Below are 25,794 nucleotides of genomic sequence, written 5' to 3'. Positions count from 1 at the left end.
ACTGGCGTGGACTGGTCCATGAAGTCACGCAGAGTCAGAAGCGACTGAACGAATAAACAACAACATGAATCCTCCACTAGATGGCAGTCTTTAATGCATGCTTAGCACACCAACATTCCCCAGAAAGACTGGAAATGGGTGCTTTTCACTGAACTCGCTTTAAAGGTTTCATTTTCTCCTTTCCCGTTTAGATAAACAGAAGGGAATTATTCTTGCTATGACCGTTTGACATTTTTTCAGAGAATTTTAGGGCCGTGCACAGCCTCCCCCACCTTGCCTGGGAGGCTGTTTCAGGGGCTCCAAAATGGCCCTGATTCATCTCAGGCCACCTTGGGGCTTGTCCATCTTGCCTTGGAACTGAAGCTGAGGCGAGATTCCCCCCACCCCCGAGGCAGTGAGGCCCTTGCTGAGTTCTTGGGTGACGGCCGTGTGACAGGCCACCCAGGAATGCCAGGTGAAAGCCGACCAGGAGTCCATTGGACTCCCAACTCCCTACATGCACGCTCCTGCTCCTTCCGTCCTTCCCTCCCTGACTCCCCACAAACCCAAAACTGCTGCCACACCACCATCACCAGGCCTTACCTTCACATGTGTCCTCTTCAGAGCTGAGCTGCAATTTAAAGGAAGATTGCGGGGAGATTCTATAGCTCTATTGCCGCAAAATACCAGAAATGGCTCTTTAGAGCTGCTCTAGTTTGTGGACATAGAGCTATTCAGAGGAGAGCAGGGGTCTGGAAACAAAGCCCTATGAAGAGAGACTGAAAGAACTGGGCATGTTTAGCCTGGAGAAGAGAAGATTGAGGGGAGACATGATAGCACTCTTCAAATACTTAAAAGGTTGTCACACAGAGGAGGGCCAGGATCTCTTCTCGATCCTCCCAGAGTGCAGATCACAGAATAATGGGCTCAACTGCTCCACTGGGTCCTGGAGTCTGGCAGACCTCCCACATTAACCCCCGCACCCAGTTGGGCCTTCCTGGTACAAGTCCGGATCCCCGCTTGAGCACTTGTAAGGCCCTGACAAATATTCAGCAGCTGCCCACTCATGCATCAAAATTGCACACTTCTCCTCCTTTATCAATGGCAGCTGCCATTGACACAACAGGGTAATTGCACAATTTCTGGAGCCTCTGTAACTTGTGTACTTCCTGTAAATTGTGAAATTTATTTTCAGAGAGCCAGTGTGGTGTAGTGGCTAAAGTGTTGGACTGGGAGTCAGGAGATCCGGTTTCTAGTTGGCCATGGAAACCCACTCGGCCATGGAAACCCACTGGGTGACTTTGGACCAGTCACAGATTCTCAGCCAAACCTACCTCACAGGGTTGTTGTTGTGAGGATAAAATAGAGAGGAGGAAGATTATGTATGCCACCTTGGGTTCCTTGGAGGAAAAAAGTTGGGATATAAATGCTAATAATAATAATAATAATAATTTCCTCCATTGCGGTGCCACCCTGCAGCTCTGCATTCAAGATGCTTCATTCTTCTCTTGTTGGCTTCTTGGTGCACAGCCTCCCACAGGATCCTGGCTGCCCATCCTGTTAGACAAGTTCTTTGCCCTTAGGAACGAGATCCAATTCAGCCCCTAAGAACGACTCCACACTTTCCAGCGACAGAGGGTTCAAAAGCGCTTTATTGATTATAATCACGATCTGAGAGTTTGAAAGCAACAGTCAGACAGAGAATTGGAAATTCAGCACAGCTTTTCAAGCCTGAAAGGGGCAGTGCCCCATAGCAATATTAACCAATCAGAACGTAACACCAGAGCTTTCTTATCTTGTGCAAAACAATCCCTTTGTAACAGTAAGTTACTGCAAGTTAACTTTCTGCCTGGAGCCGAGAAGCTATTGTTTTAGTTAGATAAGACAGTTTCAAGAAGACACCCTTGAAGACGCCCTTGGTATGTGACATTTCGCCTGGTGTGTAATGGATACTTTACAGCTTCCTTTAGAAAATGGAAGTGCTTATGCTAACAATCCTTCCTCATGATGAGCCAGATTATTAGTTGCCTCATACCAGCTCATCATATGCCTAGCAAAATTCCCCTGTAATCTCCCAGATTAGTCTAACCTTCATGCAGATGTGTTGAAAACTCACAACGGCCTGGTGTGAGTAGCATTCTGACAGGCTGAAATGAGCTGAAGGATTGGTTTTGGTTATTCACCACGGAGCGTTATGGAATAAAAATCCTATTGAGATAGTATTGAGATTATCCCAGAGACCTTCGGCTATGGGGGCAATAATGAAATGAAATAATAATAAGTGATCACCCATGGGATCAGGCCAGGCCAGGCACTCAACTTTTCCCTAGGAAGCAGATGTCCCTAAGAAGGAACTCCCAGTTCTTCCTCACGCTTGATCTAATTCTGTCTCCCATTAATTTAAACCTTTTGCCTTATGTCCTAACCACGCCAAAAGGAATAAATCTGGATCAGCCCACTGATTTTGGTCAGCCTCCATAGCTGAGAGCTCAGGAGGAAAAGCAAATCTCATCCTTGTTATTGCCAGGGCACCTCATCCTTACTGCACTATATTCGTGGGAGAGTACTGGATAATCGCAAAGCCATGGATGGCTGCAGCTGGAGATCTTTTGACCCACAAGGAGTGTTCTCATGAATGGACAAAGCAATGAATAGCTTTGTTGACTTCTGTCCCGAGAGAGCTGTGAAAATAAGGAATCTAATGAAAATAACATACACAGGAAGGGCAGCAGACAATACAAGAAAGGGAGGGAAGGGAAATGGGAGGAGACGCAGTGGCGCCAGTAGTAGGGTGACCATATTTTGGAAACCAAAAAGGAGGACAACATGGTCTCCCCCAAGGGGGCGTGTCCAGCACCAAGGGGGCGTGCCCACCCGAACGTAGCCTTGGCCACATGTCTGATTTTACAGCACACATTTAAGACAAATCTGTTCTACATAACATCTTAATGTTAAAATCACTGAAATAAAGAACAAGTGAGAGATTCAATGTATCTGAAATTAACTTCACTCACTCCTACTTTTGTAGGTTTTGCTGTACTTTGAAGCTTTTGCTATACTCTGTGTGTTACATTCTCCTCTTCCCTCAAATATCTTTTCTGACTGTATCTTCATTCATTGTAAGCTGCTGTTGTTGTTAACAGGGTTTGCTACTGGCCCCAGATCAGTTTCAAATTTGGTATGGCTAAAGCTCTACCTAAAAGCTATCACGGTGCCAACTTTCAGCTCTTTATCTTTAAAAATGACAGTTTAAAAAATAATAATTTTAAAACCTCATTTTTTAAAAAAATCCTAAAAAATCAATGGATGAACGGATCTGCTTCAAATTTGGTGTGGCTAAAGCTCTACCTAAATCCTATCATGGTACAAAGTTTCATCTCTTTATCTTTAAAAATGATGATTTAAAAAATAATTTTAAAACCTCAATGTTTTAAAAATTCCTAAAAAATCAATGGATGAACGAATCTGTTTCAAATTTGGTGTGGCTAAAGTTCTACCTAAATCCTTTCATGGTGCAAAGTTTCATCTCTTTATCTTTAAAAATGACAATTTAAAAAATAATAATGTTAAAACCTCAATTTTTAAAAAAATCCTAAAAAATCAATGGATGAACGGATCTGTTTCAAATTTGGTATGACTAAAGCCCTTCCTAAGAGCTACCATTGTGCCAAGTTTCATGCCTTTAGCTTAAAAATGACGGAGTTATAAGCATTTTGTTAATTCCCATTAGATCTGCTCTTTGAAAAAAATCTGGATTTCCCCTCCCGGATTTGCCAAATCCGGTCATATGGTCACCCTAGCTAGTAGCAATTCGAAAGCAAGATATGATGACAATGTCCATTTTTCTACTGTGAATATGCAGCTGCTGGTATTCACAGTTATTTAATGCTCTGCTGTTCAACACATGCCTGGGCTATACCACTCCACACTACGGTTGGAGGCTCATGTGATGAAATGTCCAGTCAAAACATTTCCAGCTCTGCTCACTTGAGAAGTCTCTGGAAGCTCAGATGCAGTGAATGTCTTATTGTCTCTCCTCTAACATCTCCATAATTCAGAGCTATTCCGCCATTTGACTATCTTGGCTACTAGACTTTAATAAACTCATTCTCCATGAATTTGGCAGTGGCAAAATGAAAATAAAGATATTGCATGTCTGAAATCTTGTCATTTAAAGCCTTACTCAGTTCACTGTTTCCGTGCCTTCTGATTGGTAGCACTGGAGTCCTCCACCCAGAAGCACCCCCCAGTCTCCCTTTCCCTACCCTAATGTGGGTTTTCTGGTCCAAATGATCTATTGGGTTCTTGCCCGACTGTTTGCATGTGACATGTAATTTGAAATTTGGTAGCCACAAATAGTCCTTTGTTCTCCTGCCTACAGAAGGGAAATGCAAATATAGTTAAGGATGGGCAAACTCCAACGCATCCTGTTCACATTCTGCTCACCGGATCCCGCCATGCATATTTGCAGCATGAGCTGCCAGATGGAAGAACTTTCCAAAACCACATCTGTAGTAGAATACGCATTGTAGTGGATAAAATTAATAAGATTTTTTTCTATCTTGTAGGTATGACTAGATCTGCATGTATGCATTATAAGGTAACTAAGAGTGATGTAATATTTGCTTGCAGAAAGAGAGGATAATTCTTGGAAGCCAGTACTTGTTCAACGCTAGATGAAAAAACCCCAAAACAAATAAAACCACACCTATATATGTCTAGCCAAGAGATAAAGGAGATAAAATAACCTATCAAATCACCTGTAGAGGAGATAAAAATACACCAGTAGTGGGATATTCACTGTAGCACATAGAATTGATAAGAATTTGTGGTATCTTGTAGGTGGGAGTGTTGTGAGTAATAACTATCAGTAATCTCTACCTATAAAGTGGAAATTATGTGTGTGTCACATATTTCCTGAAATGTTTACCCACTTCCACATATGGTACTGCCTTAATACTGTTCACCCGGAGAGGTCTTTATGTACATAGATCAGAAAAAATCTAAAAACATGAATTTTGGAGGTTTAAAGTATTTTTTAAAGAATTTAATAAAAACCTAGGTTTATGCCTACAACTCCCATCATGCCTCCCATCATGCTCTGGCCAAGGCATGATGGGAGGTGTAGGCATTTCAGGTAAAACAAAAAGTGTGGTTTATCACAAAGCTCTAATTTAAAAGCCAGTTCTTATTAACCAATTTTCCATTTATTCTAACAAAACTATTTACTAACTCAACCAAACTAAAAAACAACCAACCTAAAGATGAATAAGTTGCAGATTTTTTTATTATTTATCAAATAAATGCTATAAATATTATTCACAGACCCGAGCAACGCTGGGCATATCAGCTAGTAGAATATATTCTTAGAAATGGACGGAGGCTTCCACGAATGGGTCGGTCAAGTGCTGGAAATAGCACGTAGCTTAACTTAGCAGGGATACCTCCATCTGGGTGTTATTGGTATCAGTGGCAGACCTGGCTACATTGAGAATGATGGGAGTAGTAGCATGACCAGGTCCAAAATTAAGGATGACGTCATTGGCATCATAAAAATTAGAAAAGGCCAGGGTTTTATCAGTTTGAGAGAGAGAGATCCTGAGAGGATGAGAAACCTATTAGACATTCCTAGGCTAGATTCGCCCACCATGACCTTCATTAAGATAAATATGAACCTTTGATATCGACTGTTATATTGAGAAGAACCTATGTTTTGCTATGTTATCAATACGTAAATTGTACTTTTAGTGATTATGACAATGTGTATTTAGGGACGCTTGCTTTATGTGTGTATGTTCTGTGTTTCAAAATTTTAAATTTTGTATACTTGTTTTTATCTCAATTTTAGAATTCCTGTAAACCTCCCAGAGAGCTCTGGCTATGGGGGAGGGGTATATAAGTGTAATAAATAAATTTACCTCATTTTAGCTAAAGTTTGTTATTCCCTTAGCCTGTTTGAGCAATAAAAAGGTATTCTTTGATAAGACAATTATCTTATCTGGCTACCCATATACTTCAATTATTGAAGCCCAAAATACTTGGTAAAGAATGGTAAATCTATCACTTAGTGGGGTCTGTCCTTTAAAGCTGCTGCATTCTCTCTTCATCTGGTGAATCTCAGATACACCCGTTTAAGTTTGGGAAACAAGCTAGTGGGTTTAATCTTTTTTATTGTTTCCAAACACCAATAAATAAAAGACACTACAGAACAAAAACTAGTTGGATGGAGCAGGGAGCAATTACTCATCTCACACATATATAGCTGTAGCAAGAGCTAAAGGAGTTAAAATCACCTCCCCTACCATCCTGTGGAGTTTCAGGTGTGTGTTGTTTACCCTCATTTGTAAAAGCCTTGAAAGGTGATTTGGAACAGAAATGTGTTATGCATCTGTTGATCTCCCCCTGCTCCCCTCTCCTCACAGTTTATTTGCTTAAAATTATAGCCTTCCATACCTGCTTTGCTTAACGAAAAACATTTATTTTGGGCAGTGTTACATACGTTTGTGTATACTACATGATTTGTCCCTTAAAAGATCTTGTAAGGTTATTTTTATGCAAGGAAATGCCACACTCTGCAGAAGATTGAGGCACTGAGTGTAGGGTGATCATATAGAGAGGAGGACACGGCTCCTGTATCTTTAACAGTTGTACACAAAAGGGAATTTCAGCAGGTGTCATTTGTATGCATGAAGCACCTGGTGAAATTCCTCTTCATCACAACAGTTAAAGCTGCAGGAGCCTTGTCCTCCTGACCCTGCCTTTGTCAATATTTGTGCTTTGCATGTGGTTAGTATGTTTTCCCCCCATTTGTTATGCTACAGAGATCATCTATCTACATCCGCCAAATTGTAGCTCCACTTCCTGCCAGAGATAATGTGTTTATGAAAACTCATGCCACAGGAAACACGTGTTTGCCTTTTCTTTTAATATAAACCTATACATTTGTATGTATTTTTAGGAATGAATACATATGAAATACACATATATGAAAACACAACTTTCTAACAATTCTACATAAGCTTCAATGATAGTGGACCAAATCTCAAAATAATTATCCATTTTAGGTGGATTCCTGCAATGAGCAGGGGGTTGGATGCAATGGCCTTGTAGGCCCCTTCCAACTCTACTATTCTATGATTCTATGATATATTCACCTGTTCAAATGTTGAAATCATTGTAAGGTCCTCAATCCATCGCAATATAGGAGGTGAGTATTTATCTGTCCAATGTTATATTGGTCTTTTAGCCGTCAAAAGGTTGTGAAGGAAATACATTTGAGGTGCCACAGAACTCTTACAATTAAACAAGTATATGAATTGATAAAATTATTGTAGTTTTCTAAAATGAATTTAATGTTTCTTTAAAATTTTAATATGATTATTTTTTTAGTAAGTTGCCTTATCTAGGGTGACCATATGAAAAGGAGGACAGGGCTCCTGTATCTTTAACAGTTGCATAGAAAAGGGAATTTCATCAGGTGTCATTTGTATATATGGAGAACTTGGTGAAATTCTCTCTTCATCACAACAGTTAAAGCTGCAGGAATTATACTAGAGTGACCAGATTTAAAAGAGGGCAGGGCAACTGTTAAAGATACAGGAGCCCTATCCTCCTTTTCATATGGTCACCCTACCGTATCTCAAACCAAACCGTTGATCCGTTAAGGCCAGTATAATCTATACCAACAGGCAGCATCTCTCCAATGCAAACCACCTGAGAAAACAGGAGATGTAGGGTCACCATATGAAAAGGAGGACAGGGCTCCTGTATCTTTAACAGTTGTATTGAAAAAGGAATTTCAGCAGGGGTCATTTGGATGCATGCAGCACCTGTTGAAATTTCCTTTTCATCACAACATTGAAAGCTGCAGGTGCCCTGCCCTCTTTTAAATTTGGTCACTCTAGTATAGCTCCTGCACCTTTAACTGTGAGGGAATTTCACCAGGTTCTCCATATATACAAATGATACCTGCTGAAATTCCCTTGTCTATACAACTGTTAAAGATACAGGAGCCCTGTCCTCCTTTTCATATGGTCACGCTAGGAGATGCCAATGATTGGAGCTGAGACCATCTGCATTCGAAGCATGTGCTCCACCATTGGGCTATGATGCTTCTATCCAAAGCCCTGACATGTTCAGCCTGGTTGCAATTTCCTTCCTGCCAGACCTGCCAGGGCAGGGAAGCTTGTATGACTGTTGCATGCAAGCCAACTTGGTTGAGCTTCACATCTGCACTTCCCACGGGATTCCCCACAGTTTTGAGATTGGATGCTGCTCCCCATTTATGCACATTGGAAGAACCTGTTTCCAGTAACATGTTGAAGTTTAAAGTTGCCTCCCTCTTGCAAATCCGGCAGGAGGAAGTCAGCAAACCATTTTGTAAGCAGATGTTTCCCTCCCTGCAAACTTCTCTATTAGCAGTTTCTCTTTCCCCATCCCAGGTCCAATAACAGAAACTGCAACGGAAATTAATCTGAAGATTGAGGCAACAGTGTGATGTGGCTGCAAAAAGCAAAGCAAAAAGCAAATGCTATTTTGGGCTGTATCAATAGAATTACAGCTTCCAAATTGAGTGAGGTACTGGTTCCCCTCTGTTAAGCAATGGTGAGGCCTCATCTTTAGTATTGTGTCCAGTTCTGGGCACCACATTTCAAGAACGATGCAGACAGAGGATGCTCTCAGAGGAGAGGGCAACCAGGGTGATCAGGGGTCTGGAAACAAAGCCCTCTGAGGAGAGACTGAAAGAACTGGGCATGTTTAGTCTGGAGAAGAGAAGATTGAGGGGAGCCATGATAGCACTTTTCAAGGACTTGTCACACAGAGGAGGGCCAGGATCTCTTCTTGATCATCCCATAGTGCAGGACGCGGAATAATGGGCTCAAGGTACAGGAAGCCAGATTCTGGCTGGACATCAGGAAAAACGTCCTGAGTGTTAGAGCGGTACGATGATGGAAGCAATTACCGAGGGAGGCCGTAGGCTCTCTCACGCTAGAGGCTGGGGTTGGACTTGATGGCCTTACAGGCCCCTTCCAACTCTACTATTCTATAATTCTATGGAATCAGCTAAAAAGGGGAAATATTTGGGGGGAAGCCAATGAGTGAGAGAAGGTTTATTCATCCACCTCCAGTGCAAACCTTCTCCACTGCAAATTGCATCCCCTTGGTCTTAGCCCTGATTTATTCAGGAAAAGCAGCAGCTGCACCTTAAAGACACAGTGGGACATGCAAGTCAGTGCTGATTCCAGATGTTGGAGGGCCCTTGGGCAACACACCCTTAATGAACTCCTTCCCGTAGTGAGTCTACTTTCCTGCTGCCACTGCCTCAAGCTACTAGCACTTCTCATCCTCTTTCTCCTTACAGCTACCATTGGCTTGCTTGACACTTGATAGGCAGAGAGCCAGTGAGCTAATAGGCAGGGGGCATCCGATGCATTTCTTCTCACAACCACCATCACCTGGGCAAGGACGAGAGGAAGGAGAACAAGCAGGGGGTGATGGTGAAGAGGAAGAAGAACTCCAGGGGCCTTTTGTCAGTGGGCTCTGCTAGGGTGTTGTTCCTCAGCTGGTACTCAACCTTGCCTGTCCTAGATGCCAGCCCTGCATGTTGTTATGCCCTCAGTCACTGTACTTTTGGTGTTACAGCATGTGAATCAAGTAGCTGTTGTATTCATGATGGATCTTTTCCTTCATCCCAGCCAGGATTCCAGAAGGCTCTGGTTTCAAGCCAGTGCATTGCAAGTCCATGTAACGTCTTCTACTGGACTAGTAGAACAGAGAGCATTCTGGGAAAATCCAGGGGGTACTTTGGTTAACTGGAAAGTGGAAGATTAAAAAAAAAACTCTCCAATGTGCATTGTCTTCAAGTCTTGATGCCTGCAATTTCCACTCTCCCAGTGCATGAGAATATTTTTGGCCCATCAGGGGAAGACTGTGGTTCAGTAGCAGAACCCATAATTTGTACGCGGAAGGTCCAAGGTCCAACTCCTGCATCTTCAAGTAGGCCTGGGAAAGACTCCAGTCTGAAGCCCTTGAAAGCTGGTCCCTGTCAGAGCAGACAAATACTGAGCTAGGCGGTCTGATGTGGGACAGCACAGCTTCCTGAGTTCCAAATAGCTTTATCTGTCATGTTAGTTCCAGTTACTTTTGCAGTCTTGATCAGGGTTCCTTTACACCTTACATGCTTTAAGGTTGCCTTGTGGCAGCTCTTCTTGTTCTGACAGCATTCAGAGGTTTCAGTGGTTACCATCTGAGCTGAATCTGGAATAGAGACTAGCCTAGTTCGGTCATACAGAAACTAACCCGATAGTTTCCTATGAACCAAAAATACACCATGTCTTTACACAAAGTGGGGGGAAACTCTTTCTATTCTGAATCATCAGTTATACCATAGGGGAAAAACTTTTTTATTGCTAACATTCATTTATAAAGAGGTGGGGGAAAGCCCTGGCTTCTCAGCCATGGTATTCGGAGGCGTCTGGAACTTCTTCACTTCTCGCCCCTTCCTTTTCAATCTGTGCAAACGTAAATTATTAGGTGTGCTTTTAATGTTATCTGATCCTATTTGAGTACAGATATTTTTTGCTCCGTTTAGCCAATGATGTTTTTAGTTTTTAACTTGGTTTCTGGTGGGTTGTATGCAACTCATTGGGCTTGTTCAGTCAACACACTAACCCATGGTTAGACTGCTAACCCTTTTGCAGCAAATGGTTAGTGAGTGTGTTTAAATCATGGTTATGGAACCACCATGGTCAGGAATGATTCACATGGCATACTAAGTTATAGTTCCCTTGAGACTCTGAGCCATAATGTTTAGCTCAAAATGTTTAATCTCTGTGGCTTAGTGTGCTGACTGAACAGTCACATTGACCCTTCCCCCTTCTATCAGTTTCGTTTCTCTCAATATCTCACTTTTGTAACCAGTTTGTCCTGAATCTTGAGGATTTTTTTAAAAAAAAATCACATGAAAATTCACATGAAAATTCCCATGCTTTTTTGAACACAATTTTGCCTAATATATATACATTTTTTTTGCAAGAAATTGTCCTAATATAATTCATTTTAAAACATTATTTCCACAAATACACACATTTTGTATGTGCTTTCCTATGCACATTTTTGTATGCTTGTTTTGACAGAAGATCCCCATTGCAACATTCAGAGAGGTGCAAATTTTGAAGGATAACTCACTACACCAGTGTGGTGTAATGGCTAAAGTGTTGGACTGGGAGTTGGGAGATCCGGGTTCTAGTCCCCACTCAGCCATGGAAACCCACTGGGTGACTTTGGGCCTCTCAGCCCAACCTATCTCACAGAGTGATTGTGGTGAGGATAAAATGAAGAGGAGGATTATGTATGCTACCTTGGGTTCCTTGGAGGGAAAAAGGCGGGATATTTATTTATATATTTAAAACATTTATATCCCGCCCTATATTATTAAGATCACAGAGCGTTGTACAGATAAAAGCATACATATAAATGTAATAAATAAAAAAATTGCATATTGCTTTGGGAAAGGAAAGGAACCTCTCGTGCAAGCACTGAGTCATTACTGACTCTTGGAGGGACGCCAGCTTTCGCTGACATTTTCTTGGCAGGCCTTATAGTGGGGTGGTTTGCCGTTGCCTTCCCCGGCCGTGATTGCCTTTCCCCCAGCTAACTGGGTACTCATTTTACCGACCTCGGGAGGATGGAAGGCTGAGTTGACCTGAGCCGGCTGCCTGAAACCAGCTTCCGCTGGGATCGAACTCAGGCCTTGGGGAGAGTTTCAGCTGCAGAAACTGCTGCTTTATGGAAAACAAATGAATTCCTACCCCATCTCTACTTTTGGGAAGTGACGCATAGAAAACATATATTCCCCTACTCCAAAATAGTTGAGTGGGGGGAGGGAGAGTCATGTGTTACCTCCTTGGTTTCTCAGAAACTAGTTCTCTGATACAGAAATGATAAAGTGTTAAATTTCTTAACTTCTTGCATCTGAATAAATAAATGGGTGAAGAAATAAGATAGTCATATTATATCTCTCGAAACACACCCACTTCTCTAGAAATGGAGTGTTCTCAAAGTAAAGCTTATCTCTACTCCTAGAGCCCAGCTTTCTTCTCTGTATTATCTAAAAAATTTACAAAATTAGCTCCCCACCCTGTCTGCTACATTAATCAGCATTCCTTCCACTGTTCCAGTTTTAAGTGAAGGTTGCCTTATACCTGAGAACGCCATAAGGCAGTGTTTCCTAACCTGATGCCCTTCAGATGTTTTGGACTACATTTCCCATAATCCCTAGCCCTTGTCTATGCTGGCTAAGGCTGATAAGAGTTTAGTCCAAAGCATCTGGAGAATACTAGGTTGAGGATGGCTGCAATTCGGCCTATAAACACTTACCTGGGAATAAGTTCCATTGAACTCAATGAGGTTTACTTCTGAGAAGATATGTAAAGGGCTGCAATATAAGCCTATCATTTATCCTTTCATATTCTCTTTGAGTACTGGTGGGTCTGGGGTGTCTGTGTTCAGTGCAAAGGAGGGCAACTAAAATCATCAAGAAGCTGGAGCATCTCCCCTATGGGGGAAGGTTACAACAGCTGGGATTGTTGACTTGGATAAAAGGCGAGTAAAGGGAAACATGATAGAGCTATACAGAATTATGCATTGTATGCAGAACATGGATAGGGAGACATTTTCTCCCTCTCTCATAATACTAGAACCCAGCATCGTCCCATGGAGCAGATTCGTTGGATATTCAGGACAGAAAAAAGGAGGATTTCTTCACACAGCACATAGTTAAATTATGGAATTCACTACCACAAGATGATGGCCACCAATGGATGGCTTTAGATAAGTCCATGGAGGGGAAGGCTTTCAATGCCTACTAGTCCTGATGGCTATGTGCAACCTTCAGTATCAGTGGCAGTATGCCTATGTACACCAGGTGCTGGGGAACATGGCTGGGAGGGTGCTGTTGCACTCATGTCCTGCTTGTGGGGACCTAGTCAACAGCTGGTTAGCCACTGTGTGAACAAAATGCTGGACTTGATAGGTCCTTGGTCTGATCTAGCATGGCTCTTATGTCCTTTTTCATTCTTTCCTGTTTTCATACCTTTGAGACTCTCTGCACCAGCGATATATGACATGCTCATGACTGGCTACTCACAGAGGTTTGTGGGTCAATTCCAGGATGTTTCGCATGCCTTCCTCCGGAAATCTTGCTCTAAAAAACCCTCGAGAAATTCTGGTCCTTTTGAAATAGTGTGGGTTTTCCCAACGTCTAAAGTCGAAGTTACGCTATAAAGCAGCTGCTAGATGGTGCCTTCCCATTCAACGCCATGAGCACCAAAAGGAGGGGAAGTTTTCAATTACAAACCATGTGGTTGGCAATTCAAACGACATGGTCGCCCCAGTCCACCTGTTTAGTGGAGCTCATTACAATCGTGCAAAAGAGCATCCCTGATAAGGCAGCACTATTTCCCCCTAATTTAGAGGTGCTCTGTGTCTTTAAAGACCTGAGCAAATACAACTGTAGTTACATTATTGCAACTTCAATAGATCTGCAAGTAAAACAGCTGTGCCTGTAAAACAGATGTCTTAACAATAAAGAGAGCCACGTATTATTTACTTGGCTAGTTAAACATAGCCAAATGCAGCAGGATAGTCTACTTCACATGGAAGTATAAAACACTGAAATAATCCTCTCAGCCTAACCGCAAAATAAAATTGCAATGTAAAACGTAACACGTCATTGGCACAACCCCCCCTCCCCCAACTTTAAGTATAAGCTGATGGGATCTGGGCTAGAAGTAAAACTGACCAAGAAAGAGATCTTGGGGTTGTGGTAGAGAATTCAATAAAATTGTTGGCTCACTGTGGAATTGCTTTGAAAAAGGCAAATCCCATGTTGGGCTCAATTTGGAAAGGAATTGAAAATAAAACTGTCAAGATCATATGCTTTGACCACACTTGAGTACTGTCTATAGTTTGGGTCACCACACGAAGAAGAAGAAGAAGAAGAAGAAGAAGAAGAAGAAGAAGAAGAAGAAGAAGAAGAAGATCTGTAGAGCTGGAAGAAGTGCAGAAAAGGGAAACTAAAATTATCAAGAGACTAAGGAAAATCCCTTATGACAAAAAACTACATCTAGAATTTTTTAGCCTAGGAAAAAGAGGAGCAAGGGGAGACATGATAGAGGTGTATAAAATTATGCATAGCATGGAGAATGGGAAGAGGGAAGCATTTTTCTGCTTCTCTTATAATACTAGAACCCAATGGCGTCATCCCATGACGCTGATTGGTGGGAGATTCAGGACAGATAAAAGGAAGGACTTCTTCACACAGCGCATAGTCAAAGCATGCAGTTCGCTAGTGCAAGATGTAGTGATGGCCACCAATTTGGATGGCTTTAAAAAGGGGTTAGACAAATTCCTGGAGGGAAAGGCTGTGAATAGCTACTAGACCTACTGCCTCTATGCTTCCTCTAGTATCAGAGGCAGTATGCCCATGTACACCAGATGCTGGGGAACATGGGCGAGAGGGTGCTGTTTCACTCATGCCCTCCTTGTGGGTTTCGCCATGGGCAGCTGGATGGCCACTGTGTGAACAGAATCCTGGACTAGACAGACCCTTGTTCTGACCTAGCTTGGCTCTTATGTTCTTATGAGGTGGTTGGGATTGTTTTTCTTCTCTTTTCTCTCTCTCTCTCTTTTAATCACAAGCTGTAGTATGGTCACCACTTTGAATAGCTTTAAAATGGGACTGGACAAATTCCTGGAGAAGGTTATCAATGAGTACTATGCACTAATCAGAAACAGTATGCCTAGGTCCACCAGTTGCTGGGGAACATGGGTGGGAGGGTGCTGTTTCACTCATGTCCTCCCTGTGGGTTTCCCACAGACAGAATAGTGGACTAGATGGGCCCTTGGTCTGATCCAGCAGGGCTCTTCTTGTGTGTGTGTGTACACACACACAAGAGAGAGAGAGAGAGAGAGAGATCCTGTTCCTTTTCCTGATAGTATGGAAATGACAGAAGGAATAAATCAGCAACAATGATAAATCAGTCACTTGTGGGGATTGTATAAAGGCTAAATGAAGGTCAAACATAGCTGAAAATTATTGCCCTCATATCCTGTTCCCAAGAGGCGCGTCTAGTTGGCCATTGCGGGTAAACAGAATGCTGGACTAGAAAGGCCTTGGTCCTCATCCAGCCTGGCTCTTAAGTTCTTATTTGCAAACAACTCAGACTAAATGTGTTGGAGTTCACCATCCTCTGGAGCAGATCTGCAGGGTGCAAGGGGAGGGGTGGTCAGTAAGGGGAGAAGAAAGAACTTGAGAGACCCATTCTGCCAGTGGGATCCTTCCGCTGGTGGAATATCGAAGCTGGATCCAACCCACAGAGTGGTATAGATTTTGTTTCATAATAGTTATGGTTATTATTCATGTGCAATGAACAAGGGATACTAAAAGGTGTAAGCAAACAAAATAGTGCATGCTAAAACTAGCATGTAGAACAATGTCTATTCCCTATTTTCTCAACCATTTGAAATTAAACTTCTATTGAACAAAAATAGTAGAGTTGGAAGGGGCCTACAAGGCCATCGAGTCCAACCCCCTGCTCAATGCCGGAATCCACCCTAAAGCATCCATGAGAGATGGTTGTCCAGCTGCCTCTTGAATGCCTCTAGTGTGGGAGAGCCCACAACCTCCCTAGGTAACTGGTTCCATTGTCGTACTGCTCTAACTGTCAGAAAGTTTTTCCTGATGTCCAGCTGGAATCTGGCTTCTTGAAACTTGAGCCCGTTATTCCGTGTCCTGCACTCTGGGAGGATTGAGAAGAGATCCTGGCCCTCCTCTGTGTGACAACCTTTTAAGTTTTTGAAGACTGCTATCATGTCTCCCCTCAATCTTCTCTTCTCCAGGCTAAACATGCCCAGTTCTTTCAGTCTCTCTTCATAGGGCTTTGTTTCCAGACCCCTGATCATCCTGGATGCCCTCCTCTGAACACGCTCCAGCTTGTCTGCATCTTTGAAGTGTGGAGCCCAGAACTGGATGCAATACTTTAGATGAGGCCTAACCAGGGCTGAATAGAGAGGAACCAGTACCTCACGTGATTTGGAAGCTATACTTCTATTAACGTAGCCCAAAATAGCATTTGCCTTTCTTGCAGCCATATTGCACTGTTGGCTCATATTCAGCTTGCGATCTACAACAATTCCAAGATCCTTCTCGTTTGTAGTATTGCTGAGCCTAGTGTCCCCCATCTTGTAACTGTGCATTGGGTTTCTATTTCCTAGATGTAGAACTTGGCATTTATCCCTATTAAATTTCATTCTGTTGTTTTCAGCCCAGCACTCCAGCTTATCAAGACCACTTTGAAGTTTGTTTCTGTCAATCCCTCCCTCCCAAACCATATCTAAAATTTAGTCAAAGTAGTTTCCTGACTTTTGTGGAGCCCACCCCCACCCCGATTCTAAAAAGTTGAAATGCCTCTTCTAAAACTTAGGCTCTGGCAGTATGAGCTTTAAGCAAAAAATATGGTGTTAATATTTGTATTTTGAGCCCAGCACATTTGGTCTTTGGCCACCCTTAGAATGTATACCCTGAGAGCTTCTCCAAAAATAGAATTCAGTCCTCAGGCAGAAAGAAGCTCCCCACCACTGTTTTGGGAAAGATTTTTAATGGTAAAATCAAGTATTTACAAAACATGGCAATCCCTCAAAAATGGTTGATCATTGAGCGCCAAAATACATGTGTTGTATAAACACCACAGCTCCACATTAAAAAAATTATGCACCTTCTTTCCTCAAATGATGTGTACATATATACAGCATATATGGCATCACTCTGCCCCATTTTTTAAAAAATGTATTTGCAAAACACTTTGCCAGACGATGATAGATAACTTAATCACAGGACACTTTGTTTATACATGAAATTCTGGTGGTGATGAACAAATACGGGATGTTCTTAGGGTGACCATATGCCCAGCTTTCCCCGGATTTATCCCAGTTTTTGCTTTCTCCTCGGAGATCTGGGGAGACTTTTAATGTTTTAAAAAATAATGTCTGGGGTATTTCTGACATCCCAGATTTGCTGAAAGTCTTGCACCTTGCGAGACTTCCAGGATGAGGTGTCTGACATCTCATCCCAGACCTCATCCCAGAGGAAGCCAGTGAGCCATGACTGTTTAGTGCTCCATCATGCTGGCTCAGGAGTCAGTGGGATGGAGCACTAGGAAGCTATCATTCGCTGGCTTCTCCGCCTCTCCCAGAAGTCTTGCCTGTCACAACACTATCTGGGATGAGGTGTCTGATGTCTTCCAAGATGTCAGACACCTCATCCTGGAAGTCACACAAGACCTAAAGGAGGTGAAACCAGGGAACATCTATTGGCTGCTTCCTTGGCTGGCACTGACTCCCTGCCATTAGCCTCTTCTCCTTTCAGCTGCAGAGTGAGGAGGACATGCATCCTCAGCCAAACATGAGAGCATGTGGTGGGGTAGGCATGGTCGCAGAGGCGAAGCGGCGGCAACAGGAAGCGCAAGTGGCGGCAGCAGCACTGCGCAAAGGGAGGAGGTATGCCGATGTAGGGAAAAAACCGCATCAATAAGCGTGGATGCTAAAAAGAGAACTCAACTCTGGTGCTTGATAAACGTGTTAAAAACTATTTTATTCTTTAAATCCAAAAATGCTCTGCTCAACGTTTCGGACGTATCGATACATCCGAAACGTTGAGCAGAGCATTTTTGGATTTAAAGAATAAAATAGTTTTTAACACGTTTATCAAGCACCAGAGTTGATTTCTCTTTTTAGCATCCACAAAGGGAGGAGGTGCCAGGGCCATGGTGCAGAGCCCGACCAATGGTGGACAATGGTAGTGGGAGACTTGGGGCAGGTTCGCTATGGTTGACTTCTCCTATCTGTGCCTCAAGTTCAGCTTCATCATCATCTATTCCACAATGTTTTGGGTGAATATGAGGAGGGCTGGCCCAGTGGCTCCCTTCACGCACTCCTGAGGTGGGTGGAGCAGGGAGAGGCTTGAATGAAACATTCGTCTGAGTCAAGTCCCATTCATTTCGATGGGGCTTGTCCAAGTAAGACAAACATTGGGTGCAACACATGAAGTATGCACCAGTGCGAGGAGTGGCTGGACAGGAAAGAAAGGGGAGTGCTGAGGAGGGGCTACTCAGGGGATAGATAAGGTGGATGCGAGTGGGCTTCGTCTGCCAACACATTTCTTTGCCCACTGCTGGAAAAGCATCAGCGACCTTCCTCAGCCGCCAAAGCACAAAGGCTTGACCAAAATAGGAGAAAAGAAGGATGCTCATTTAGAGGAAATGAATTCTTGTCATGGTGACTAAGGGGGAAATGCAATAAGCAGAAGGAAACATGCCTGTGGTGACTGGCATGACTGGACTTTTTTAAAAAAGGAAGTCAACATATCTGGAAGGCAGCTATATAGCTTGCCACATTGCAAAGTGACTTTGGAGAATATCAATTTGGGAATAATAAGAACAATAATCGGAATAAATAATTAATAAACAGAATAAATAATAGCATAAAAAAATGTGTAGGATTGAAGGATACTTCCAGATGGATGGCTCTCAGCACTCTTGATTGGTTGCTTTTCTGTTTTATGTCGGATCCAGAAGTGAAACAGACCATCTATATGAGTGATAGTCCCTGTCCCCCTTTGCATGTATAAAGAGAGTAAACAAATCCATGGAAGTTCAGCTATCATTAGCTGATAGTCATGATGATTATATATTGCTTCCCGTATCAGTAGCGTTGTTCCCCTGTCAGTCACAGGGGAACTTAAGTGGGAGGCTGTAATTCCTTTCCTCCTTTTAGAGGTGAAACAATCAAACAGAGATGAATGGGGGGGGAAACATGGGGGAATCAATAGAAAAACACAGGCTGATTATGTAAGGGTGATGTTTTCTGGAAACCCTCCCCACATCAACAAAACAAAACATGAGTCAACAAAGGTACGGCCATCCCACAATAAAGAAGAACCTTAAATCACTGGAAGAGCCTTAAATCACTCACACTCACACCCTGGAGTGATCATAAATTCCTGTGATATATAACATGGAGAGACTACGCCCATAGTATTGTTGCAAAAACAGCTCATTCCCTGGTGTACCAAGTCCAATTCAGCACACAAGAAGGAGAAGAGAAGAAGTATGGATCAAATAGCGTTTATTCTGCAGAAAAAGGGGCACAAGAGCTAATTGCTGCAAAACATGTGCCTACCTTGCAAGGGAGGTAGCTAGGTATTTATACACTATCTTCTCAGGCGCTGCATACGTAGGCAGCTTTCTAACAGGAAATTTCTAGCTGTGGAAAGTACATGGAAATACAGTCTCTCTTGTTCTTTTGGCAAGCATTTACTAAGAGACAGCACAGTTCGGTTATCTAAGAATGCCTGGCCTTCTCCCAGACATTCAGACTTTGCAACTTCTCTTCAGCAATCACTCTAGTAACCAGCATAGGCTACTCTGGATCAGAGCTGGGGCCTTCTTCTTCAACACTCAAATAAAAGAAAGAAAAGGCTTTCTTCGCTTTATATCCTATTTCTTTGCCTATTTAGCAGGGTGATCAAGAAAACAATGCATGGCAAACAGCAACAGGCGCAGATACAAAAGCAGAAAATAGCGAGTATTATTCCTAGACTTTTCTATCTAGAACAAGTTACTAAACTATGATGTCAACCAAGACCTCTATGGAATTCTCAAGTGTGTCATTTCTTTTCCCATAGAAGTATAATGTGGGGAGGATATGCCCATGCATCCTAAGCACATTTACTTGGTTGGGAAGAAGTCTCAATGTTTTCATGGACAAACTACTCTTATGGAAGAGTACCCACTATCACGGCCTCTTATACATGCCAGCTTGAGGATCCGGCGCAAGAATGTCCAATTGCTCTTGGATTTTCTGGCTCACAAATAGTCCAGCGTAGATCGATCCTTTCTGATATTATGGCAGAAGAAACTCGTGAGAGCATTTTTTCAAGTGAATCTTTCAGCATCAGACGCTTCGTTGAGAGACACACCCAGGGCTGGCTTCAGTTTTGAGAGGGCCTCGCCCTGGACAAGCTCAACTAAGATCTAAGCCTCCTCCTTTCTCTGTAGGTCCTGGAAGGCTTGTCCGAGAGCAGCAGCCAGTGGCGGCAGTGCCCAGCGTAGTGCCAGGCAGCTGTGTCTAGACCAGGCCGGGTGGGCAACATGAGAGCCATTGGTGCTCCTTCCATTCCAGGGTTCAACCCCACCAACTCTGTCAGCCATTTTTCTGGGAAACAGGATGTGCTGAGCTGGCTCCTCCCACGTGCCATGTTTCCCTGCAGAATCAGCCATTGCTAAAGGGGGGGGGGGGGAGAGAGAGAGGCTTTGACCTCCCCCAGCAATCCTGAGGAAGTTTGCTCTTTCCCTGCTATTAACGGTGATAGCCAATGGTGATCCAGTTACCTGGGAGGTTGTGGGTTCTCCCACCCAGTCATCTGTCAGGGATGCTTTAAGGTGGATTCCTCCATTGAGCAGGGGTTGGACTCGATGGCCTTACAGGCCCCTTCCAACTCTATGATTCTATGTAAACATACGTTAGGGCCTTGTCACATAATTACAATACAGAAAGCAACAGTACACAGAACAAAACAAGTGGAGCAGCTGGAGGACCATTACCATGGTGTCTGGATCCTCCCCTGGATCCCTTACTGAATGCCCCCCTCAGTTTGGCACTTATTGCTTGAGACATTAGGGCATGCCTGGGCACACCCTGCACACCCCTTGCGCATGCCTATGATGTCTGCGCAGAGGAGCAGCAAACTAGTGGTCATTTTCTGTTCCAATTTTATGTGAAGTAGCAGCTACACAATGATGAACAGAGTTTACATTTTAGAGGCAATGAGTGAGTGTTACATTAATAAAAAAAAGTGTGTGTGTGTGTGTGTGAGCACATCAGCAGAACCAGGCAGGGGTATGCAAGCTCACTGAATTCAAGTAATACTTCCTATTTTGGAGCTAGGTCCCTGCCCCCATTTTAATCTTTCTGGTTTTTGGTTATATTTTGCTTCGTTTTTAATAATCTGTTCTGGTTGCTTGGGCCTTTTTTCCCTTTAAACAAAATATGCTCATGGCTGGTTGGACGTGCATTTTATTTTATTCTATTGCTTTTATGCAATCTGATGGTGATGGGTTCCCCACCCCTTTTACAAAATCTGGTTGTGGTTGCCCTACTTTGCAGACATGTTTCTCCGTCTGTGCAATGGGTTGCTGGTTGCTTAGTATTCCAAAAACTGTTTAAAGCCTTGCTTTGGGGTATGACCTATTTTTTGTTAAAAAACAAACAAACCCACACACCTCCGCCTGTTCCCCGCCTCCTAACCATTGTTTTGCATTCATAATCTTTACATATATGTGCATGTCAGTTTCCCTGTCCAGCACAATGGGATTGTACAGAAATGTGGAGATGCTGTAGTATGGTTTCATAGGATGTTACCTGTTGCGATAATACTACTACTATACATGTGCTCCCCCACACACACACTGCTTTGCAGGAACGACTTTTTAGTGAACCAAGTCTAAAAGCTCACAATCCTTCAGAATCACAGCACAAGACCAATCTACAGTTTGAATGCATGTGAAATACTTGTAAATTGCACTGTGCTGAATTCATCAGTCTAATGGTTTTGGACCATTCATCAGGGGTGGGCGAACTCACCCGCGTCTGACTCAGCAGACGCTCGCCCTGTCACCCCCACTGTCTCTCCCTGCTCGCTGGGCTATGCCAGCTACTTCTGAGTCTCAGCTTCTTTTGAGGCTAAGGGAGTGCTCAGCAGCCAGCCATCCTTGCTTCCAAACTTCCCCCCGCTGTGTTCATGTCGTCCGCCAGGGCTGGGCAGAGGTGGGGGGCAGTGGGCCAGTTGGTATGGACCTACGATTTTGAGGGTGCCTGCTGCGAGTCCCCCTGGGCAAAGTTGCTTGATTTTTCGGTTGTTATTGATGAATTTGCTCAAAGAAAAGCACGTAAAGCACTTCTGAATGTGAAGAAGTGATGTCTTATATAGAGCTTGAATAAAAGTGCTTGCTATTACTTTTATAAATTGTTCTAGTTCATACGTATTTAGAACTGATTAAAAAATACTTAATGAGCAGTTTGAAATGGGGCCTACATTTCCTATCTGGCCTGGACCTATTACCAGCTTTGCCCGGCCCTAGCGGCCGCCATTGGCGCAGCAGGGAAAGTGTGCGATCTCGGCAGCAAGGCTGAGCGCTCACGCCAAATGCGTCTGACTGGGTCTGGGTGGGGTGGGGGACATGGGGGAGTCCATCCGACTCACGGACTCTGTAAGGTGCTCGCAGCATCCCTAATTAAAGTGGGGTGGATGAAAAGAAATGGTACCCAAAAATTGTGGGAAGGGGTGAAGATTTAAAAGAATTTTCTCAGGGATGGAGGGCATCAATGCTTACCTTACTGTAAGGAGGTGGCTGAAAGGAGTGTGTGCTTTTAATTTATTTATTTAACCATTTCCTCCCACCACTTTCTGGCTGCTGGAGCTTCTTGGAAAGTCCCCTAGACGACTTAGCCAGGACTTCCTCCTTCGGAGCTTCCTGGTGCTGCTGCCTGCAGAGTACCTGAAGGCTGAGGCAGGTATTGTTGCTGTTTTGTTCCTCCTCCTCCTCTTCCTTCTGTTACAAAGCTGACAGCAAAATCAAACAGCTGCCAGTATCTCTGGGAGGCTTTGCACCAGGCCCCGTGTTGGTGGTGGGAATGGTAGAAGGAAGAGCACACACCACCACCATTAGCCACCTCCTTACAGTAAGGTCAGCGCTGAAGCACTGCACCTTGGGAAATGCCTCGGAAATTTCTCAACAAAAGAGGATGAAAAGTGACTGCCTCTTTCCCAGGGGAACAAAGAGGTTGTGAAAGGACAGAAGGTTTGTTTTGGCACAGCACTGTTTGTAATGCATTGCTTACATGTCCTTGACAGATTTTGTTAGAGAGGAGGATGGGTAGTAAACTAAATGAACTTGGCGCTGCCTATGGTAACCCATCCTCCATCCCTCTAGTCCCCGTGGGCCCCAACCGCCATTGTGAGGTCCTGTCTGAAAAGAGGTGGCATGGCTTTCCTCTCCATTTTAAGCACTAGGTTATGTGCAGCTGCACAGTAATGAAACCCCATTTGTTTTACACTTGAAAGCAGCTTTGGGAGGGTTCAGTTTTGAACAGAAGTAAGATGGAACAGGGCAAAAAGGAGAACAACATGATTAATCTTTTTCCTGCCAGCTCAAAATCGTCCTCCACAGCTGCTTTTGCTCCTACAAAATTCCAAATAGTTATACCCCCCTTTGGCACCACACTGTGATATTTATAATGCCGCATTTTACTATTTAGCAGGACATACTATGCTGAGGATCGAAACTAATGTAAATTATGTTGATTAGTGTAAGCGACCTCAAGGGTAATGCCAATAGAGTTTGCTGGTACAATGTGGTTTTTTGGGAAATTAACTGCTGTTTCAGGTTAATTGGATGCTGTCCAAGGTTAATAGACATTGAAAGCAGATAAAATTGAGTTATTAAACATAGTAAAAGAAGGAGAAGTCATCAAAAGTTAAAATCCTTGGCTGTTTAGCAAGTTAATTAATTTATTATTTATTTATTTAAAACATTTGTACCCCACCCTATATCGCTAGGATCTCAGGGTGGCGTACAGATAAAATCATACAATATTAAACAATAAATATACACAGCTAAAAACAAATTAAACTATTAATCAAGTTAAAACCAATATATAATTTAAAAGCAGTAAAAACGATTAAAACAATGTGCCAGCTTGGAGAATTTAACCATTGAAGGCTTTGTTAAAAAGCCATGTTTTTACTTGGCGCCGGAATAAAATCTTCCTCCTGTATTTCTGTGCAGGGGTAGGATAGCCTTGCTAGAATGATCCCTACACTGGTAAGCTTTACATTGAAATCATGTAACATGCTTTATGCAGGACTGCCCTTCATACTAGTTTGGATGCTGTAGCTAGTGCAGACGGTACACATGAGTCCTGTGCTGAAATTAGCTACAGAGCCATGTTCAGTACTGGCTGCCAATTAGCTATAGCGCCATGTTCATGGTATTATTGTTGGTTTTTAAGGCCCTAAAAGGCTCGGGGTCAAGATATTCAAGGGATTATCTATACACCACCCCAGTCTTTATGCTCTATAGGGAAGGCCATACTCACTGTTCTACAGTTCATGTGATCTTCATCTGAAAGTGGATTAGAGACAGACTTCTCAGTTGTAGTCATGAAGAATGATCTTCCCTCTGAGAGCCACAGTCCTTTGAGCACGCACACTGAAGATTGTGGAGAAGCTTCCCCAAAAAACTCTTTTACCTAACTCTAGAAATTTCCCAGTGTTGATTTGCATAGCCAGAGCACCCATACGTGAGACTGCTCAGAGGCCACGAACAAGAAGTATTTTAGACCCAATTCGCACATCATAGTTACCCAGGGTTTGTTTAAACCATGGGTAGTCATAAACAAACAGAGGTGAGCGAGACAGTGTGCTGACTCCCACTGAGCTAAACAACCTAGGGTTATTTAACATGACATCCAGATGCTGAATTGTGGGTTGAGGAACAAAGCAAACCATGAACAATTCGGGGTAGCTCTTCTCCTCAAACCCCACAATTTGGCATTCAAACATCATGCAAAACAACCCAGGGACGGAACGTCCCCGGGTTGTTTTGCTCATTGGGCGAAGGAAGGTGGACAGGAGTGTCATTCATTTACAACTGCTTTGGGTAAGCTATGATGTGTAAACTGGATCACGGCATTGCCCCTGGAACTTTTCACTGCTTGATCAAACCCCTCAATGGCATTTAAATACTTCACTAATGCATGACTTCTGCTTTGTGCAAAACATGAAATTATGTAGCTAATAGCAGGTTTGAAACAGATCATTTGTTCATTTAGCCCATTATTGTTTAGTACACTGATTGGTAGCAGCTCTTCAGGGTTTCAGACAAGAGTCTTTTGATTACTTGCTATCTGATCCTCTAGCTGGAGATGTTGGGGGTCGAATCTTGGATCTTCTGCAACCAAAGTACATACTGTGCTAGTCAGCTGTAGAAGAGATTAATTTGGAAAAAGCAAAGCCCTCCTCATCCAGAACAGAAGTTTCAATTCAAACTGGGGAGAGCCTGCAGCTGCTTTTCATGAAATAAAATATCACATGATGTGATTGCAATTTACTTGCTCTTTGGCCCAGAGGATAACTGAGTGGGCAGTGGGCCTAGAGAAGGAAAAGAGGTCGCATGGAGAGGGAGTCCCACCAAAGGCCATTTATTTATTTATTTATTTATTACATTTTTATACCGCCCAATAGCCGAAGCTCTCTGGGCGGTTCACAAAGTCCCCCAAAGCCTGGAGCCAGCTGAGCCCTACCATGTTGGTGGGGCAAAGGCTTTCCCACCAGGAGGGGAGATTATGACTGTGTGGGAATCATAGAAAAGTAGAGTTGGAAGGGGCCTACAAGGCCGTTGAGTCCAACCCCCTGCTCCTTTGCAGGAATCTACCTTAAAGCATTCCTGACAGATCTACATTGTTCCTGTCTATGTGGGTTGCATTATTCACATTGTTCAAGCGTGGGATCACACTATACAAAGCAGAAATGAATTTGAAAGCAGACTTATGACTTATTAGTCAGAAATGAATCTGAAAGTAGACTTTTGGCTCATTGTATTATCCATCTTTTATACATCAGATTTATGGGTGTTAGTCAGAGACATTTGGCCATTTTTCATCTCACCAGATTTCCCCAGTGCCCTGCCTCAGTTTGCA

At 43.2% G+C, this 25,794-nt stretch overlaps 1 protein-coding gene and 1 long non-coding RNA gene across 5 annotated transcripts in view; both read right to left on the bottom strand.

Annotated features, from left to right (window-relative positions):
• LOC134395997 (killer cell lectin-like receptor subfamily F member 1) overlaps positions 1-25,794 on the bottom strand; it is an 86,754-nt gene that overhangs the window by 26,162 nt on the left and 34,798 nt on the right. The window lies entirely within an intron of this gene.
• LOC134396001 (uncharacterized) lies at positions 1,614-7,322 on the bottom strand. Its single transcript, XR_010025242.1, has 2 exons — positions 7,134-7,322; positions 1,614-2,660 (listed from the first exon to the last, which is right to left on the bottom strand). It is a non-coding gene; the product is annotated as an uncharacterized LOC134396001 (long non-coding RNA).

The sequence above is a fragment of the Elgaria multicarinata genome, chromosome 3, assembly GCF_023053635.1.
Source record: "Elgaria multicarinata webbii isolate HBS135686 ecotype San Diego chromosome 3, rElgMul1.1.pri, whole genome shotgun sequence".
Taxonomy (NCBI): Eukaryota; Metazoa; Chordata; class Lepidosauria; order Squamata; family Anguidae; genus Elgaria; species Elgaria multicarinata.
The sequence above is the reverse complement of the archived record's forward strand: the minus strand, read 5'-3'. Positions and strand labels throughout refer to the sequence as shown.